Raw genomic sequence first — 18,365 nt, 5'->3', positions numbered from 1 at the left:
TCAACGATCATCATTTAAATCTAGAAGCTCAGGAAGTGTGGGCTGAATAAGTGGTCGGTGAAGTGGATTGAGAACTGTCTGAATGGCAGAACTCAGAGGGTCGTCATCAGCGGCGCTGAGTCTAGTTGGAGGCCTGTAACTAGTGGTGTCCCTCAGGGGTCAGTACTGGGCCCAGTCTCGTTTAACTTCTTCATCAGTGACCTGGATGAAGAGTTAGAATGTACCCTCAGCAAGTTTGCTGATGACACCAAACTGGGAGGTGTGGTAGACACACCAGAAGGCTGTGCTGCCATTCAGCGTGACCTGGATAGGCTGGAAAGTTGGGCAGAGACGAACCTGATGAGGTTCAACAAAGGCAAATGCAGGGTCCTGCACCTGGGGAGGAACAACCCCATGCACCAGTACAGGCTTGGGGCGGACCTGCTGGAGAGCAGCTCTGTGGAGAGGGACCTGGGTGTTCTAGTGGACGACAGGTTAACCATGAGCCAGCAGTGTGCCCTGGCTGCCAGGAAGGCTAATGGGATCCCGGGGTGCATTAGGAAGAGTGTGGCCAGCAGGTCAAGGGAGGTTCTCCTTCCCCTCTACACTGCCCTAGTGAGGCCTCATCTGGAGTACTCTGTCCAGTTCTTGGCTCCCCAGTTCAAGAATGATGAAGAGCTACTGGAGAGAGTCCAGCGGAGGGCTACGAGGATGATGAGGGGACTGGAACATCTCCCCTACGAGGAGAGGCTGAGGGAGCTGGGCTTGTTCAGCCTGAAGAAGAGAAGGCTGCGAGGGGACCTAATAAATGCTTATAAATATCTGAAGGGTGGGTGTCAGGAGGATGGGGCCAAGCTCTTTTCAGTGGTGCCCAGTGACAGGACAAGGGGTAATGGGCACAAACTGAGGCACAGGAAGTTCCGTCTGAACATGAGGAAGAACTTCTTCCCTCTGAGGGTGACGGAGCACTGGAACAGGCTGCCCAGGGAGGTTGTGGAGTCTCCTTCTCTGGAGATATTCAAGACCCGCCTGGACAAGGTCCTGTGCAGCCTGCTGTAGGTGACCCTGCTTCGGCAGGGGGGTTGGACTAGATGACCCCCAGAGGTCCCTTCCAACCCCTACCATTCTGTGATTCTGTGATTCTGTGATAGTTCCTTGGAAAAAATTCAGGAGTACAAATGTGCAGAATGTCAAACAGTGGCTGTACGTTCAGGGTTTGGGGAGAAATGGGGGAAAGTTTCCTCACCAGGAGGGGTTTGTAAGAGTGTCGGCCATATGAGGGCAAAAACAAGTGCACCTCCATTGACTTCAGTGAAGTTACATGGACTCATAGCAGCATGATTTACCTGAGCTTTGATTTTCAAGTTTGTCCAACCCATTTTGTTTCATTTCAGAATATTTCACCTCTTGCCCTGGCCCTTCCCCTCAGCGACCTTTTAATTTCTGGGCAGCTATGCACAGAAGCCTTCTTTAAAGTACATTTGCAAAATAAAAAAATTAGAATGCATTTATAAGGACTGTCCTATTTAATCTTAAAAATGCATGTTTCAAACCCTTTGGTTTTGTTGTTAAATAATTTTGTAGTTGCCAAAGAGATTAGAGGATGGAACAAGAGGATTTCTTGTCTTTGAAGCAAAGATGTGCCTAAGTAGCTTTTTAGAAAATTTCCGTTGAACCGTGTGACTGATAGGATGTGCTGTGCTTGCAGTGAGTGTGTCACATAATCTCATTAACATAACACAGCCATGGTTCATACTGTTACTACTTTAAAGAATTACCTACAAGATAAGTCATACAGTGCTTGCGGTACCTTTCTGTTGTTGTTCTTATTGTTTGAAGAGTAAAAACATTTGTGAACACTCTTGTATATACAACTCCAGAGCCTGATTTACTACAGTATTTGTCTGAGTTTATTCTGGCACCGGTCCAAATGTTCTGGTCTACAGCATTTATTTGCTTAACTCTTGTCGTGACTTTCCAAAAGAAACCCTTGATTTCCATTTAGTCACTCCGTTGCTTTTCTGAAAATCGACGCATTGTGATTTCCACATCTAAACTGTGGATTCAGGGAATATGGTAACAATGAAAATCTGTATGTTTGCATGGATTTATTTTTATTCTTACTGTCACCCCAAGTCACTGTGACAAGTAAATCTCACAGGCTGAGACTGAGTATCTGGTCAGCCAGAATTTTGCAGTGGGACACCCTAGACTCTCTGCTGCAGTGAATTCCCTACAATTGAGACAAAGATGATTTTACAGTCCAAAACAAAAAATATTTATTAAAAATAAAAATGGAAGTGATTTTAAATAGATCTTGAATATAAACTTGACTGAAACAAGAATAATTTATACACAAGTCTCTCCCTGCCCACCATGCCTTACTAGCCAGGTCCTAGCTGTAGACTTGATTTCAGTGAACTCGGAAATTTTCTGACTGACAACACTATATTGAGTCCCTTAGGAGCTTTTCTAACACTTTTTTGCTTCTAGTTGTGTCTCATTTACCTTGTGGCTTCTTGGACCTTTTCTTCCCAAGGATGTTCAGGTAGCCCACCTGAATAAGGAGCAGTTTCTCACTCACAGAAGAAACCTCCTGACCCAGTCATTTCCTCAAAGAACATAAGAAAATTGTGAACATAAAGGAACAGTTAGTTATGGGTTGATTTTGTTGGGGGCAATGGGCACAAACTGAGGCACAGGAAGTTCCGTCTGATCATGAGGAAGAACTTCTTCCCTCTGAGGGTGACGGAGCACTGGAACAGGCTGCCCAGGGAGGTTGTGGAGTCTCCTTCTCTGGAGATATTCAAGACCCGCCTGGACAAGGTCCTGTGCAGCCTGCTGTAGGTGACCCTGCTTCGGCAGGGGGGTTGGACTAGATGACCCACAGAGGTCCCTTCCAACCCCTACTATTCTGTGATATATTCTGTGACCAGTGGTTGCTCTGGGAGATCAAAAATCAGTTTAGGTCAGATGTTGAGGCCTTCTCAGTTCTCAGACAGAAGAATAATGGGGGACTAATGTGGAAGGAAATAGAAGAAAGGGGAAGGTGTGTTTCCCGGCAAAATATGATCATTGATAATCCTTGTTTAGAGAGTTACAGGAAAAAAAATATATGTATTCTTCTGTATTGGACTTCTGCTTTGCTTAGGCGATGTCAAATTTGAAAATGTTCTTAAAACACGACCTTTATTATTTTACTCTTTTTTTATATACCTGCTGTTGGTATATCCATGTTAAGTGGAAAGTTATTTTACACAGATAAACACCGAAGCACTTGTAGAGGAAGGAAACAAATGCTGAAATTAACCCTGCAGAATGGGCAAAATACCAAAGGAGCATACATTGCAATTCAATAAGCATTTAAGCATATGCCTAAGTTTATCCCTTTCCACCAAAGGACTTACATGGGCTTAACTTTAAGTACGTGCCTACTTCCCATTGAAATCACATGATTAAGTGCTTTGGTAAATGTAAATTACTTCAAACTGTAGTGGGGCAACTAATCGTGATAGTATTTGCAAGATCAGAAAATGTACGTTAATGGTATACTACAGGTATGTAAAGACTGTCCCGATAGAATTCCTCTTTTGTGTATATACCTTTAGACTGTAACTGGTTTGTAATGACAAAATCTTACATTCTTCATGCACCCATCGATTTCAGGTGCCTCATCTGCTTTGCTGTTTCAAAGCTGGATGTTTGTTTGTTTGTCAAAGAAAAGTTTTCCCGAAATTAGAGAATTGCTAGACCCTTTTGAGAATGCAGCCATTTTTATTTGAGAACTCAGTTGTGGAATTTGGCTCTGAACTTTGAACAGCGAATTCCAGAACTTTTGACCTATAGAAATAGCCAAAATTATTGGACTTCTATTCTTCACAGGGAACAACTAACATTAACCTCTCTCTGTGTCACTATAGCCATTAAGCTTTCATGTTATTATAAATATCAGCTCTTAAGTGATAAAGCCTCACTACTTAATTGAAAACTATTATTTTTTCTTCAGTACAATGCTTCTCCTATTTTTAGTCTTGAAGTTTTATATTTCTTTCTTTTGCTAATTCACATCATCTCCGTGGCAATAACTCTGTGTTCTACTGTACTTCAAACAATTTGGCAACTAAATGAGTGTTTGAAGCGATTTAATTACATTAGCATGAGATGCCAATTAGATATTTGTAGAAAGATTTTGCTGAATGTTATTTCTTGAACAGCTGAATGAGGCACGCTGGCCCACAGTTATTCATTTCCAGCCAGACTAACAATAATGTAAACTGAATCTCTTTCTGCATGTAGTCACTCCATACAAAGAATAAACGGTGAATGCACTTTAATTCAAATCTCCCTTGTTTTAATTATTAAAAAAGATAAAATCTCCATAAATGTCCTCATTTAGTTTTATTTTGCCTGCATTTCAATATGAAGCCTTGGCAGACTGACCAATTTTAGAGATGAAAATGGGATAACAGAGTGAAGGACTGGAAGCCAGCTTCCTGAAATTCTCTTCCAGCTAGGCTATTCACTCAGAAACTATATATCAAAAACTATGTTTATTCAAGTTAGACAGAGATAATGAGCAAGCACAGCTCTCATGTAAGCCAAGATGATAGATTTCCTAGTTTATTTCTGGTTATTATGCAAAGACTTTCAAGAACAGGATTGAAAGTTAGGTCTAACATGTATTCACGGTGTTGAATGATAATGCTCTGATTCCAATAATGGCTTTTCTCCGAGTAATTTCCACTAAATCCCATGCTACAACCCTAAGGGCTACAGAGTGTTCAGCAGTTCTAAAACATTCAACTTTAATTTAGGAGGCTGGTTATGAATGTTGAAGCCTATCTGGGAGTGCATATTTATGAAATGTTTTACCCCAAGAAGTCATAATGATACTCTTATTGAAGTAAGTCAGGGCAGCCTCTCTATAGTTTTAATATATTAATATAGTTCAAGTTTAAATATTGATATGGTTCTAAAGGTGCTTGGAGTCTTATTCAAATTAATGAATTAGAAAGTATTATGATAATTAGTATGAAGCTTATGGAAGTAGAAGACTTTTATGTACTCTTTTAGCTACTGTTGCAACTGTTATTCTTTGGTCCTAGAAAGTTTGTCTTTGGAATTTTGCACTGAAAGAATAAAGAGATTTGCACAAAGGTACAACACAGAGCAAGACGTGGTTATATAAATAGCAATGGTTTTTGTGGGTTCTTCGCTCTATTGCAGCTGTAGCGGTTGGAGTGTCTCATCTATGATCTTTTGGCAATATCCTGCAAAGAGCCATACTATTGTATTGCACAGTCTGTTACTATGGAAACAAAAAATATTTTTAGAGTGCCTTTCAGTTGAAAATCTCAGTATTTCTAACGAACACTGACTGAGCCTCACAGCACCTGTGCGGCAGGTCAGTGCTCCACAAGTGGGAGTGATAAGAGAGCGAGAGCTAAATGGCTTCTTTAAATTCACAGATAATGCTCCCCTTAGAGTGGAGTCCCTATCTTTTGGCTTTGTCCCTTGCTGTAACTGCCCTTGTGGAGCACTTTTTCCCCATGAATGTGAGCTAATGTGCAACTCAGTAGAAGATTTCATGAGCTAAAAAGATAAACTGGATTTAAGTAATAATGCCTTTTATTAATAATCACTTATTTGGTTTTTTTCATATTTAAGAGTAACAACTAAACGAAGTGTTTGGGGTTTTTGTTTGCATTGACTATTCACTTCTGTTTACAGAAATGCGAAAACAAAGGATGTCTTCTAATGGGAGAAAAGAAATCATTTAAGGTATGTTATTAGTGGATTAGTTTACTCTCCTTTTACCCTTTTCTTAATCAGAATAACTTCATCTTTGTTGATGGTCTCTTTCTGCTTGCCAGTTCTAGTTCTAATCCGGTCAGTGTAATTAGTGCTTGCACAAAAACCTGTTTCTTATGGTTCTTCATTCCCTGTAATGCAATTGTACAAAAATACCTGGTATTTTTGGTACAGCTAGGATGCATCACGAAACATATGCCAGTACAATCACTGTTAATATGCAATTTAATCACCAGTTGCTGTAAATCATATAGACCTATCTTCTTACTTGAGAACAGCCTATCCAAAGCAAGGTTTACATGATATATAGCTGAGAAACCTGTGCTGATGCTATCTTTTTTTATTGTTCAGGAGTACGTTTATTTTTTAAACCAAATTCCTGCAATACTACCTTAATTCCTCTTTTCAAAAAAGAACTACCTGAATTTTCTCAAAACTAGGAATAACTGTACTATAGAAGTAATTTTATACTCTTATTTTTATACTCCCATATTTATGACTTCTGAAAACACCCCCAAAACTCCAACTACGTTGGCAGCTCGAGGGGTGAAATGAATCCAAAACATAGCAAAAAGCTGTTGCAAAACAGCCTTTTGACTGGAAACCAAGAAATCTGTTAGCTATTCAGTAGTGATATGGCTATCCTCCCAGTGCTGACTTAAAAAAGAAAATTGAGAAGATACTAAGGACTGGGAAAATGATAATTTTATCTGGAATGTCATGGCCAAATTCTGAGGACAGCATGTAAATGTCTGTAGGGGAAGGAAAAAGACCTCACTTCAAAATGACCTCATCCAGAAGAAATCCGACTGCCATATGTTCGTTTGGCCTGCATTTGATTCCAGAAAGATTCTAAGATGCATGCAAGGAGGCGAGGGAGGTGGTTTCTCTTTTTTAGAGGAAGAAGCATGTAATGAAGTAGCTGTAAATCTGCATCTTGATTTGTTCACGCTAATTTTTAATCTGCTTCAGAGGCTTGCTGAGATGTAAAACACAACAATTTTAACCAGAAAAATGGACATATCCTATAGCAACAGTTTACTGTTCTCCCTCTTCCAACCGGAGTCCATCTTACACGTAGCAAGGAAAGACCAAGGCACATTTGCCCTTCTGTAAACCTGTAAAGCAGAGGTGAAACAAATTAATGATCCCATAATATTGGGAGATTTGGTAATAGTTTTTCCACTGATTTTTGTGGTCACACTTAATGAGTTATAGGAATATAATTTATGATGTAATTTTTTTCCTTTGAGTTTATATTCAGCTACTATGAAAACAATGATACGTGGAATGCAAATTCAGTTTCAAAGTATTTCTCTAATATGGGAGAGGCCTCTGTTCCCATACCCTTTTTAAAATGAAATGGCTTATTCAGAAGCAGTGCTGCTGAGGGGCTTCCACCCAAAACACATCAACACTTAATTAAATTATGGTGCTATCTGAGAAAAGAGGTGCAGCAATTTCAGTGGCTGACAGCTAAATTTACACACATTGATTTCTATTAGCTGAGACCCTGGTTTCACGATGCCCAGAGTTTGGCGGCAATTGGACTTCATGGCACTGTGCCCTCAGCACTGTGGCTCACTATTCCTGACTTGTGCCAACAAAATCTAATTTGTCTGCAGGCTCTTTCTGTGATATAGATGGGCTGATGTGACTTAAAATCTGTATTTTCTTTCCTCTAAAACTTTTCTAAGACAATTCAGAGCGCAGCCTTTTGAACTGTCAGAGGAAAGGTGTCCTGGAACCTGAAGTCAAAAACAAGTGCCAGGAGGAAAGCAGGGAATTGTTGACAAACCCTTTGTAACATGAAAAAGCAGCCTGGGGCTACATATGCTGGTTTGCTCTGTAAATGGGATTGTGCTCAAAGCTGCCTGCCAGTCTGTCAGGGGAGTTTTTATACCATATTCTGTCATTGAAATTAGCTGTCATGGTTCTTTTAAAGAAAAAAAAAACACACAATAAAACCACAATTCTCTATTTTATCTTAGGATGTGCCAAGGCTAGCCTTAGTATAGTAACTGAATATTTTCTTTCAATTTGCTGCTTCATTTCCATTAGTTCTTGTTGGTAGATACTAGAATGATGATAAAACATTGGGTTTTCCCCAAAGATTTTAGGTTGGGGCAGGGTGGTTATAAGTGGAGATGAAATAATTCAAGGTTTTCATCTTCACGTGATCAAAGGTAACTCACAAACAAAATCTACAAATGTGTCCAATTCAGACTTCTGGGCAGGTGGTGTTGGACAATATCATCTAATACCATAACTCCTGCACTGAAGCTAGCTTGAACCCCTGCAAATCTTAGAGCAGTATCAGATCCCAGGAGAATTCCTCTTGACTGAAACAGCCTTTGCAGGAGGCTCCAGTAGCCAGGGGTTGTGAGTTTATAAAACTGCAATGAGCTACTGTGCTCCATTATGAAAGGCAATAAGGAGAGACAGTAGTTATGTTGTACCAGGTTTATGCCGTCCTAGTTGGGGGGAGCTTCAGAGTCTGTTAATAAATCATATTTTCATATTTTACCTTTTTTAAAGCAGAACAGGGCAGTAAGAGGACAAATTATCTCTTTGTGTCCATCATGATCGTTTTAAAAAGGGATTACACAAGCTTTTGAGAAGTTACTGACAGGTTGTCCCATAAAGTGAATGAAATGTCAGTATATTTGCTACATAGACTGCAAAGGACTGGTGTAAAAAAAGGACATATGCACCTCTGTTGCAGTAGTCTTGGAATAGCTGTCATGATGATGCTGTAAAGTAAACCCAGTAGGTTAGGCCCAATGGCTTTTCTTGTAGTATGGCAGCTGAAATGCTTTCTTCTCAAATGCACCTGGAAGAAGAGATGTATTTATTCTAACATGATCCAGGAGCTATGGGGCTGGAACAAGACAGGGGCTACCTGGATTGCATTCCCTCCTCTGCATGAGTAGTCAAGCTGCTGTGTAATTTAAAGGCAAGTGACAAAAGGAAAGTGAGCACGGGAGGAGGGAAGGGTCTCTTGCCCTCACCACAAAGCCAATCGTTTTCTCCAGATCCTTTCTACGTGCCTGAGTCCATCTGCTTTGCAAAGGAATCGTAGGCATCTCAGTGACCTGAACCTAAATAAGGCCTGGGAGCTGCAGATCTAGGCAACAGTGCTTTAGCTTAAAGATACTTTACCTTTTTTTTTTTTCTTTTTTATCCCTCCCCCTCTATGTTAATGTCTATATATTCTCACTTGAGGAACTTGTTGATCTTCAGTTTTTTAACGGCTGTGGTATTTCATTAAAAAAATGAATTCATAATATATATAGTTTTCTGTATCTTGTTTTGAAAATTGTTTTGGAATAGGAAAGATGCAATGAAAACCTAATACATTAATTTTAAAAATAATAGCATCTTTGATTTTTTTTTTAATAGGATTTCTACATTCATTTTTTTTCTCCTCAGAGACTTAAAAAATATTCAAAATTCTTGTCATTTGTTGTATACGTTGCATAAAAGATTCTTCTGAAACACTCTATCAATTTGGATAAGCAACCAGATCTGCCCTTTGGATTCTCATCTTGCTGTCAACTCTCTTCTCAGTCCTAGTAAAAAACACCACCATGTTTCCCTAGCAATTGCAAATCACATTAATTGCAGACCATGTTAAAGCAATGTAGTAATACAATATCTGCATATATGTTCGTGCCCCTGCACCGTCTCACCCACATTTACCAGGCAGTCTGGAATGAAAAAAATCTGGGGAGGGACTCCTCAAATGCTGCTTTGCAAAGCGACTAAGACCCTTCACATAGTCAGCCTAATAAGGTTTTGCATAACAGAAGACATGTGGCATTCATCGCTGTACTTTGTGAGTGTCATATAGTCAATGGTTTCTCTTCCTCCCAAATTTTCATCTGTTCATGTATCAACAGGTAGAGGCCCAATCTTCCTCATTGTTTACGAGGAAATGAAATGTGCTGATATTAAGTGACTGCTTTAAAGAGAAAAATTATCAGAGACTCAGTTCTTGTGGTTTTCGGCTTACAAGGTTAATTGCCAGAAAAACAGGAGACCCTTTTTTACTCACCCTTACTTTCAGGGAAACATGAAACTGAGAATAGGTGCCCCAGTAAGCAAGGAGCTCTCAGGAGCAAGGGGAGATTTGTGATTTATCTCCTGCAGAGAAATATGGGTTACTAATGTTACACAGAAGCAGAGAGGTTTTTGACAGCTTGGTGATGGAGTTGTTACATATGAGGGCCTGTGCACAGTGAAGTAAGGAGGAAATTTGAAGTCTATGGGAAGAAATTATGTCAGGAGGGATAACGCCACAAAATACATAGAAGTTTTTGCAGTTGAAAGGAGAATTTGCTGTTTCTGGATGGTGCCCAATGAACTTTCAAGTTTCTCTCTCTGCTCATTTCTGGAGATCTCATCGTTCCAGTTCTGGGACTCCCTTTCCAGCAGTTACCTTGGTCTCCTTCCTTGTGCGTGCTTTGAAACTTCAATTTGAGCCCAGTTGTAGTTTTAAACGTACAGAATGCAACTAGCAGAACCACCTAATCTTTCTCCTCCCCACTCTCCCCCCCTCCCGCCCTAACATGTGGTCACTAGAAAGTCTGTTAAAAGGAAAGGGCAATTGGGTCCTAAGTGCCTGAGACTCCTTTTCCCAAATGGAAGACAGGGTTCAGAAAACACTGCTCAGGAAGTACCTTGCAGATTCAGAATGATGCCATCTGTCTATGGTTGTTCCAGACTACTACAGCAACTCTAATAAAAAAAGAAATGATCCTTCTTTGAAAAATCTCCTCTAGGTCAGTGATCCCCATGCTGTAGCCCACCCATGACAAATTGTAAGTTTGTAAGGCTCATTGGGTCCTGCTGGGCCTCACACAGCGTATTAAATATATATTAAAACTGTGGCACAATGGAGGTAATGCTTGACATCTACAAATTCCGTCTATTCCACTTTCTTTTGCTTACCCTTGAAAATGGAAAGCAATTACTTGTGTTTCTAGAAGAATCCCCAAACGGTTTTCAACAAATGGCGGTACCAGCCAGTAGCACTAATTTTTCTCTAGAGGCCCAGAAACCTCAGCAATTCCATATTCATTTACTAATTCATTTGGCAAGCTAAAAAGCTGTCATTGTTTCCAGAAATTGAACTGTATCAGCTCAAAACTTCCTTTCCTTTATAATTGATCCACTTTTTCTCCTTATGTAGTCATTCTCCTGGCTCTTTTCTCTCATTAGGCACGTATTTTCCAGAAATTTTATCTGGTTCCCAAGTTATTCTTAGTCCATTAGTATAATTTCTTACTAAAGAAACTCTGCCTTTTTTTTTCTTGCTTTTGGTTTGCACACCTGTTTGCCCTGTATCACATTTGAGCATCAGAATGTGTGCCAAATTTGCTCTTTATTCTTACACAATGCTACTAATTACTTCCAATCATTATTTCATTCTAAAAATGTTTTAAAACTAGGAAGTACCTAAGATGTCTTCCACGTGTTTGGAGATTGTTTAACAGTATCTGTGGGAACAAATTCACGTGGTGACACTTACTAGCTTGTACTGTTGTAGTACCAAATGGCTCACCATCATACAAGAAATCTGTACCAGAGCTCAGAAGCAAACCCCGAAACCTTTCAGTAGCATGGGCTGGAGAAATTGTAAAAGGAGAAAAGGAAGGTGGAGAAACATGACTGACTGCTTTAAAAGTAAACCACTCCCTTTGCACTTTTTTTACATTCCTTTCTTTCTCACCTTTGCCAAATATGGTCTCCAAGCCCATGATTACATTTGGAAAAGCAGAAAGAGATCATGCTGCAATAATTTGGGTCTGCCAGGAAAGAGAATGAAGAATAAGGCCAATGATTATCCAGTATGTACTTCTGCCTGTGTTATACAACCTTGCATCCATAAAGAAGCAGAGGAAAGTCTGACCTGATCTGTTTTAATTAGGCAGTACTAGATAGATCTTTCCTCTTATTACTTGCTTTCCTTTTTATTAAACTTTTTTTCTGAGAGGTCTTTATTGCTTAGTGAGGGCATTGTGGCTGGTATAAACTTTTTTGATTCAAATACAGATTCTGCAATTTGTTTTTACCTCATATTCTTCTGTACTGTAAAATGTCAAAGGACCTGACCTGTTTCTAACACATCGGCAATTAGGTGGTAACCCTAAAGAGGCATGACTCCAACTTCTGCCAAAAATGCGCGCATGTTTTATTTGCCTCACACGAGTAGTGAGACTGTTTATGATAGAAATTTTTAGCATGTTTGTAAGCATTTGCAGTATCAGGGTCACAGTCAGTGTATGGTAAAGGAGATCACGCAGAACACAGATTCCATTTCATTACACTCCCACGTACTGTTCGGAGACAGCAGGGAGAAGGTGTTTCCAAATGCCTTGAGGCAGCGCTCATACATTGTGAAAATCCTTATTATGCTGACAGACTTCCCCTGGGGTTACATATGTGCTGAATTATGTGAACTTGCTACATTTCTGCAAATCAGAAATGTGTTTTCTGATCGCATCAGTGTTTCTGCTTCCCTCTTTGTAGATCATACACTGAAGAGTTCACATTTGTATTATATTCCACATAAGCTGTAATGGGTTTTTTCCACACCTGTAAGAATTTCTGTAGAATTGCATGCATAGCATTTACAGCTTATGCTAATGATGACTACAAAGTTGTTTGTCTTCACAGAATTAGACATAATCATAATACATTTGCCAGCTCAAATGTGCTGAGGCAATAAAGCAAATTCTGCTCACATTACTCACCACAGTAATTCCCAAATAATTAGTTTGTCATACTAGATAATAGATCTGTGATGTGTCTCAATCATAAACCACGTAATGCATGGTATGGGCATAAAACACTGCTGCTGCTTGAGAAATGCAAAAACAGAAATCAAATTGCTTAAGGTTCAATAAGCAGCCAGCTTCAGACCTACCTGTTTTCATATGCTCTTGTGGAGCTTTTCTTCCACTTCTAGTGTAAGGAAAATCCAGTTGTTTTCTTAAAAGTTCCACTGGGTATGCTAGAAGAACCCTCTCTAGTGCATCCCCACAATTTGACATCACACAGTTCAGTCAAAAAATGTATTAGCAAAATCACTCCTCTTCTGTATATAATTGCACTTATCATACAGTTTTTGTCACTCTAGAGAGGATCGAAAACTACATGACTGTTAGTTGTGTTTTTCTGCAAGCAGAATTCTCTGAGACCTTGCTTAAGTGGATTTCCTAGTTTTTCACTTCAAATTGCTTATTTGTTACTAATAAGCAGTTATTTATATGCATGCCTGGTTTATTTTCCCCTCTCTACAAAGAGGAATATTAATGCTTAAAAGCAGAAATGGGGTGGGGGAGTTCACCCCAATGTTATCTTTTGGGTGACTTTCTTCTGTCCTGGCATGTAAAAACTTCCCAGGGTGTAGTTCAGCCTGTAAAGTGTTGTACATAGCGCTCACATTGTTTAGTGAACGTTACACGCGTAGGAAATCTACTGTTGGAAAATATATCATCCTGAATTGATTCCAAAAGCATTCAGCAAGCGTGTGTGTGTTTGTGCTTGGTTTTGCCTATGTGAATTTAGTTTTCACGTCCAGAAACTGGTGCTCAATTACCATAGAAACACCAATAGTCATACATATACTAAAATCAGCTCAGTACATGATATTACAGCAATTTGCATCACTGTTCAGTTACATTTTCTTCCTGAAGAATTTCTAAAACAAATGAATATGTCCTTAAGCAAATCTCTACGATCAGTGCAATAACAAAAAAGGAGACAGATTGCTTGAAGCGCAATGTGTCGTGCAGTAATTTCCAAAGGGCTAATCATATGAACAGAGAAAATACTGGTGCCAGTTTTACTTTAATTAGTTAAGTTTTATTGAGTGCTACTGTCCCTAGCTGCTGCTCTTTGTGATTACAAAACCATCTACAGTTTGAAACTGGTTTTATAGTTCACCCTTCTTCCAGGCAAGCAGCTGGCAAAAAAATCATTAAATAAAAACACTTAAAATGCAAAATGTGGAAGAAAGATCATAAATATGGAACATATTTTGTTTTCTTAAATCTGCAGTAATGGCCTCACTGGGTTCTCCAAAATGCAAAATAATTTGGATCTATGAGAGTACCCCGAGTGTTGTGAAAGTCAGAGGAATAACCTCAGTCTCGGTGAAGTCCCGCTGGCAAAGCCATCCTTCCAGTTGATACTGTGCTAGAGCCAGCGATAAATTGGGTTGGGGAGGGCGTCCCCAAAAACAGGCATTCTCACTGCTTTTCCTGTGCATTGGGACAGAACTATTCATAAGGTGCAATTGGCTGTGACCCAGATAAACACTGTGTGCAAAAACATGGTGGAATCTCAGTTTTATGCTATTTGTCAGAAAAAACCTTTAAAGGTCCCTTCCAACCCAAAACCTTTGTCAAAGCAAGCACTTCATGTCCCTTGTACACAGCTTTCTGTACCATAGCTTTTTTGGATTTGCATTTCTTGTGTTAGGCAAATTATGGGGTTCCAGGAGCCTAACTGGTGACTAATGGCTCTTTACAAGGTATAGAAATGACTCCAAGAGAATTTGTGGCAGAAAATTTTTGGGGTTCTGTCACTTTAATTAAAAATACTGCCTACAGTTGTTTTCTTGCTAAACTAGTCCAACTCGCCAAGTCAGCATAATCTGTTTGAATGTTGTTAACTCACTGCATAGGAGAAAAAGCAGAGACAGGCTCTCTAGTGCAAACAGTTACAAGTGAGTTACACAAGGGTATCTTGGCAGTTTTCAGATGCTGACATGCATCTAAACAGTCTTGGAGCAATCTAAATCAAATTAAGGTCATTTTAACTTTGACCATAAGTGGCCTCATGGGGAGTTTAATCCATTTTAACATTTCCAGCTGCAGCTAACTCAGATTTAATTTTCTTGTGTATTCCCAAACAGGCAGCTCTCTGTGTGTGATATATTGGAATTCTGTGGGTCAGCAGTCTGTGGAAACCATTGGTAACCAACAGGTGAAGAGAAAATCCTGTAGTCCTGTAGTTTGGAATTCGTAGGAGTTACACATGCAAACCTTCACCAACTACATGTTAAGTGATCTAAGAGCCTGCACTGACAGTATATTACTTGTTACTATGAGTTAGATCCAACCTTGACACTTAAATCTTTTTACCCCCAAAATTTTACCTAAGGGACTGTAAGTATTGTGCTGTGGACTGGAAACAGCAGACTTGGATCAAGGCTCCAGATCAAAGTCCAATCAGCACAATACCTTCCACCTGACAGTTAATACATCCACAGCATTAGCCATAAAACATGGAAAGTAACCAAGTTTCCTGTTTCATGCCACCAAGCATATCTAAGTTACTGTACCCGTGAAATTAGGGCCTGCAACCATGGGATATTTGTTTGGTGTATTTGAAAAGACCCATCTAAGAACAGAACTGAAGATTTCATATTTATTGTAAACAATTGTGAGAGATCTGCTTTATCTAAGAAATTAGTCTGGTTTACTCTAAACCATGAAATCGAAATGGATGTCTTTGTCAGTACCGTTAAAACTAGACAAGAGACAAACAGGAGTTTGATTGCAAGAAGACCATTCTGGAAGTGACCTCCTAGGTTTTTGGCTCCAGGTTTCTGAAATAGCAGGCAATTGCATTTTCAAGTTTCATTTATACAGTTGCCAAGTCAATCTTTGATCAGTGGCAGTCTGTATATTAAGCAAACACAGGCCTCTCTGCTTTTGAGTAAGCAACTTGTGTGGTTTGCCTGTATACAGACCACGAATTTTGCAGATGAGTTTGAGCATCCAAACAGTAATTTTAAGAACTGATTTTAATATATGCATTCTGCTAGTAAAATCAAAATATATTCTGGGGCAAGTATGCATTCTGTTAATCAATGTTTATGGTTTATCTTGTTTAGCTCAGTAACAGGTCACCTAGTGAATTACACAGAGTTTCTTCTACTTCTTCCTTGATTGTTCTAAACCTAATATTTTGCTTCTTTGTAAAATAGGTGTCTATTTTTATCATTAATGCTGGCTATCATATTTGGATTTTGCCTCTGATAAGTATTTCTATTAACAAAACTCCACAGAGAGGAATGCAAACAGAAGGTTAAATACAGCTAAATGCTGGGCTACTGGCTTTTACAATTTTATCAATGTCTGCAAATTTACTTATGGACTCAAACCTGAGTGTGAGAGAAAAAAGGAACGTGACTTGAGATTATTCAAGGTAAATGGCTGTGGGGGTGCATCTGTTTCTTTCATTTTTTCTTAAAAAATAAAAAATTGAATCCCATGAAAATTAGGTGCCTGACCCATGATCTGAAGGCATAGAGCTTTGGCAATATCATAAATTTCATTAATGCATTTATAATTTTTTAACTTAGAGAAAATATTAGAAGGAATTTTCCATAGCGATAGAAAGAGAGCTTGTATCTTAATATCTCTTTTCCCAAAACCAAGAGGGCTACAGCCTTAATGGACTTACATGTACACATTTCTACATGTCAGAAAAAAAGGCTTAGACATTCCTTCCTGATTCTTACATTTCACACAGTTCTATTGGACAAAATACAGCTTGCGGGTTTAATTTATGAAAATTGTAGGAGTAGAAGTTTAGACCATACATGCTATTACTGTGTCCAAAATTCTGAGGTTTTATGGTAGCGAGAGTTATTGGTCTTACAGTGTGGATGAAAGAACCTGTGGAATAAAGAGCATCAAAAGTCAACATAAACAGCTATTTTTTTTACCCATATGTTACATATATGTATAAAAGTGTGTGTGTATATATAGAGAGAGCGTGTACATGCATATACATGCACACAAACACTGACCTACCAGCAGCTGCAAATTATTCAAGATTTAAGAACAGAGTTTAACAAATACATACAGTTAAAGTCTACTCCCAGTGAAGAAACGTAACCTGTAGATCAAATAACTCAAGACTTTTGTAGGTTGATACCAAAACTGCTGGCACTCTGTTGAGGAAATGACAGTTTTTCAGGGTTTTTTCCTCTTCTTTTTCCTCTGTTGTGTGGTGATAGTTTCCATTTCACAGCATTTGTAAGGCCTGTCACTGGGGAATGGAGAAAACAAAAGTAGTAAAATTCCCTCTAAGCCATGGCAATTGTTTGAACAACTGCAGAATGACAACGCTACAGTGGCTTGTGTCACTCCAAGGGCTTCATCGATAGCTCACCAGAGAGAGGATTACGTCCACAAGCTTCAGTGGATTTCACTTCAGGCTTTTCCTGGCCTAGGCTAATCAACCATTCCTTAGCCAAAATATGTTCCTCGTATCTGTAGGCACTGTGCAATAGCACGTCTTTAGTTGCACACTGAAAAGTAAATGATTTTTTCCAAGACTGCATTTGGGAAGCTCCCTGAAGTTGTCAGGGTGCCTACGTCTGCTCATACAAGAATACTTGCACAAAATGTCAACTCTCAGATATTTATTGTGAGCTCTAAGGAAACTGCAAAGAAATAGGAGATGCCTGTTCTATCCTGTGAGCACTTCTAAAAGAAAAGGAAATGGTTGCTGTATAGAAACACATACAGCGTTTTAGCAATGTATGCTTTGAATGCTCTGCCCATTACTTTTCTGCACAGGATAGGTATTCGCTTCCCTACGTAACATGCCACACCGCAAAACTCATTAGGTAGCATAAAAGTATTACTGTTCAACATATAAAAAGATTTGTCCCTGGTGAAGCTAAGCTTAATGGTACTGTCAGTAGTACAGAGCCGGCAATGAAGTATCTGCATCGGTAATTCATCCCACATGGGAAAGCAAGGAGACATGAGGTTTTCATTTCAATTACTCCCTATCTGTGGTGGAGGAAATGCTAACCCACCTGGGAGAGCAACTTGATTTTATTGCAGGACTGTGTCTGTCGAAAGTCCTCTCGCAGGAGCTGGCCAGTGTGTAAATGAGTCTCGTACAATGCTGCTTGCTTGGAAAGAGGATGAAGGAATGAGCAATTAATGAGAATAGATAAGAACTGGTCTGTGCTGAGGTTGGAGGGCAAGATAACAGACTATGTTGATGAATCTCAAGTTTGTTTTTATAGTAAAGGAAAGCTTGCTTTAGGTAATCTTCCTGAAATAGGATTTAAGTTTCCTCTTTCCCCACAGTGTCTGGTTACTTGTGGTGATGTATCAAAAGGCTTGCATGTAATTGAAAAGGCAGCCTGACGCGAGTCGTTAAACGTGCTTGTCAGGAATTTGGAGAGGAGGCTGGTGCTGTTTGGAAGAAAGAATCAGTGGGGCTTCATCCGTGAGCCTGGGACGATGCTAGGGTTGTAGCTAATTAATCCAAGCAGCGATACGTGTGATATTACCAAAGCAGAACACTATAAAGGGTTCTCAGAAAATTCTTAATTCATTACTGTTGAAGTTTGGGAAAGGAGGGGATGGTATGTTTTCATAAATTCTGGCAATCATCCAGGCCCAGCTGAAATCCTGTTTAACGTATGGAGCTATTGCTAACTTTCAGAATGCTCACAAATTCCCAGAGGAAGTGATAGAAAACCCCTACCTGCAAAATTTAAGCTCATTGTTACTACTTACACTGTAGTA

The sequence above is a fragment of the Opisthocomus hoazin genome, chromosome 5 (assembly GCF_030867145.1).
Source record: "Opisthocomus hoazin isolate bOpiHoa1 chromosome 5, bOpiHoa1.hap1, whole genome shotgun sequence".
Taxonomy (NCBI): Eukaryota; Metazoa; Chordata; class Aves; order Opisthocomiformes; family Opisthocomidae; genus Opisthocomus; species Opisthocomus hoazin.
Note: the sequence above shows the minus strand (reverse complement) of the source record.